The sequence below is a fragment of the Camellia sinensis genome, chromosome 11 (genome assembly GCF_055761805.1).
Source record: "Camellia sinensis isolate YWXY chromosome 11, ASM5576180v1, whole genome shotgun sequence".
Taxonomy (NCBI): Eukaryota; Viridiplantae; Streptophyta; class Magnoliopsida; order Ericales; family Theaceae; genus Camellia; species Camellia sinensis.
Genome location: NC_138971.1, coordinates 158,994,249 through 158,997,130, shown reverse-complemented (window position 1 = coordinate 158,997,130; position 2,882 = coordinate 158,994,249).

The window sequence follows — 2,882 nt, the reverse complement described above, 5'->3', positions numbered from 1 at the left end:
AAAAGGAGGTGCGAGGTTTTCTGGGTAAAGTGCAATTCATAAGACGGTTTATTTCTAAATTAACCTTGACTTGTGAACCACTTTTTGGTCTCCTGAAGAAAGGAAAGAAATTCCAATGGGACGGCCGATGTCAAGTAGCTTTTGAGCAGATCAAAGAATATCTACAGAACCCACCCGTGTTGTCACCGCCAGAACCTGGGAGACCGTTGATACTGTACCTTTCGGTAACTGAGACTACCATGGGCTGCATGCTCGCGCAGGAGTCAGAAGACAAAGTGGAAAGGGCCATATACTATCTGAGCAAAAAGATGCTGGATTACGAGACCCGCTATACACCGCTGGAGAAGGCTTGTTTGGCCTTGGTATGGGCAACCAGGAAGCTGCGGCACTACCTGTTAGCCCACTCTGTAATGTTGGTTTCGCGTTTGGATCCCATCAAATATCTTTTCGAGAAACCAGCACTTACGGGTAGGCTAGCTCGTTGGCTGCTGTTGCTCTCCGAATTTGATTTGAAGTATGTGACGCGCAAGTCAGTAAAAGGCAGAGCGGTAGCAGAGTTCCTTGCCGACCACCCGGTTGAGGGGGATGAAGCGGTTGAGTATCTATTCCCAGATGAAGCCATTCTGCACGTCGAAGATGAAATTTGGACAATGTACTTTGACGGAGCGTCAAACCAGTATGGGTATGGGATAGGGGTGTTGCTGATAGCGCCTGATGATTCCCGTATCCCTTTAGCATTCAAGCTCCGATTCAAAGTTTCCAACAATGAGGCAGAGTACGAGGCATGCATTGCTGGCCTGGAAGCAGCCCTGGAACTAGGGGCAAGACGGTTGGACGTCATTGGGGACTCGAACCTTGTTGTGTCTCAAGCAAAAGGAGTTTGGAAGGTCAAGGAGGAAAGGATGATAATCTACCACCAAACCTTGGATTTGTTAATTCCTCGGTTTGAGAAGCTAAATTTTACCCACCTCGTAAGAGAGAACAACAGGTTTGCAGATTCACTAGCAACTCTATCTTCTATGATAGACATCCCGTCCGGAGTCCGGATGCGTCCAGTCATTATTGATCAGAAGTTCGCGCCGGCATACAAGTCGATTTCCGCCATAGATGAGGTTCAAGACGGCAACCCCTGGTATTACGACATCTGGAACTTCTTGGAAAAGGAGACATATCCACTAGGGGCAAATGCCAAAGATAAGAGGGCTGTCAGAAGAATGGCTGCTCAATTCGTTATCTGCGGGGGAAATTTGTACAAAAGGGGTCATCTGGGAATGCATAAGCTCTGTGTAGAAACTGAAGAGTCAAAACGCCTGATGGAAGCCATCCATGGGGGGGAGTGCGGTGCACACATGAATGGAGTAATGCTGGCCAGAAAGATCCTCAGACAGGGCTACTACTGGTCAACCATGGAGGAGGATTGTATTAGCTTTGTTCGGCGATGCCACAAATGTCAAATTCATGCAAATCGCATGAACATCCCGCCGTCAAAACTGTACAACATGACTTCGCCGTGGCCTTTTTCAGTCTGGGGAATTGATGTGATCGGAGCTGTTACCCCGAAGGGGTCCAACGGGCATGAGTTTATCCTAGTAGCGATAGATTATTTCACAAAGTGGGTCGAGGCCCAATCATATGCAGTGTTGAAGGCGTCGCATGTAGCAAAGTTCATCAGGAACAACATCATCTGTCGCTACGGGGTGCCAAACGAAATAATTTCAGACAATGGTTCCCACTTCAAGAAAGAAGTGATAGACTTGTTGGAGAAATACAATGTGGCTTTTCATAAGTCATCTACATACAGGCCACAGACCAACGGAGCAGTTGAGGCCGCCAACAAGAATATCAAGCATATACTACAGAAGATGGTGGAAACCTATCGAGATTGGCCAGACAAGCTGCCATTTGCTCTGTGGGGCTACAGGACTTCAATCAGAACTTCTACTGGAGCAACTCCATATTCATTGGTCTATGGAATGGAGGCTGTTCTACCCATTGAGATTGAGGTCCCATCATTACGAGTATTGGCTGAATGCCAGATAGCCGAAGCAGATTGGCAGCAAAGCAGATTCGAAGAACTCATGCTCTTTGATGAAAGAAGACTGAAAGCACTGTACCACATCCAAGGTTATCAACGCAGAATTGCCCGGGCTTTCAACAAGAAGGTTAAGTCCAGGAATCTGAAAGAAGGAGATTTGGTGCTCAAGGACAACCGAGCTCCCATCCACGACCCAAGGGGCAAGTTCAAACCTAATTGGACTGGTCCTTACATCATCAAAGCTATCTGGTCAGGTGGGGCTGTGGTTTTGATGGATCTAGATGGCTTGGAGTTTTCACAACCAATCAATATGGACAAGTTGAAGAAATACTATCCTTGAGAGGCTCGCTAGGCCGAAAACCCGAAAGGGCGACCTAGGCAAGATTCAGAGCACAAAAAATTAGAAAATATAAAAACTGAGCTCGCAAGGTTGAAAACCCGCAAAGGGCGGCCTTGGCAAAAGTTAGAGCGCAAAAGGAGAGTGAAAATACTCGAGCGAACCTAAGCCTGAACTACGTAAGACTTGATTCCCATCTTTGGGATACGTAGGCAGCTTCGTCTTGAAGTTCAGTCATAAACTTTTCCCCGATCAACTTTGTCCATTTCGATCATCTCAGTCATCTTTATCTATCAGCATTTACCGTGATCTCCGGTACAGTGCTGTTCAAACTAGGGGTAACTTTCTGTTGCTTTGGAGTGCCACATTGTTCTTCAGACTAGGGGCAACTTTCCAGTTGCAGGGATCTGAGGTTGTGCATCTCAGTGACAGATTTTCGGCATGTCCAGTTCTGATCCACATCGAAAATAGTTTTGAAAAGTTTTAATAAAAGTTGACTTTGTTCAAATC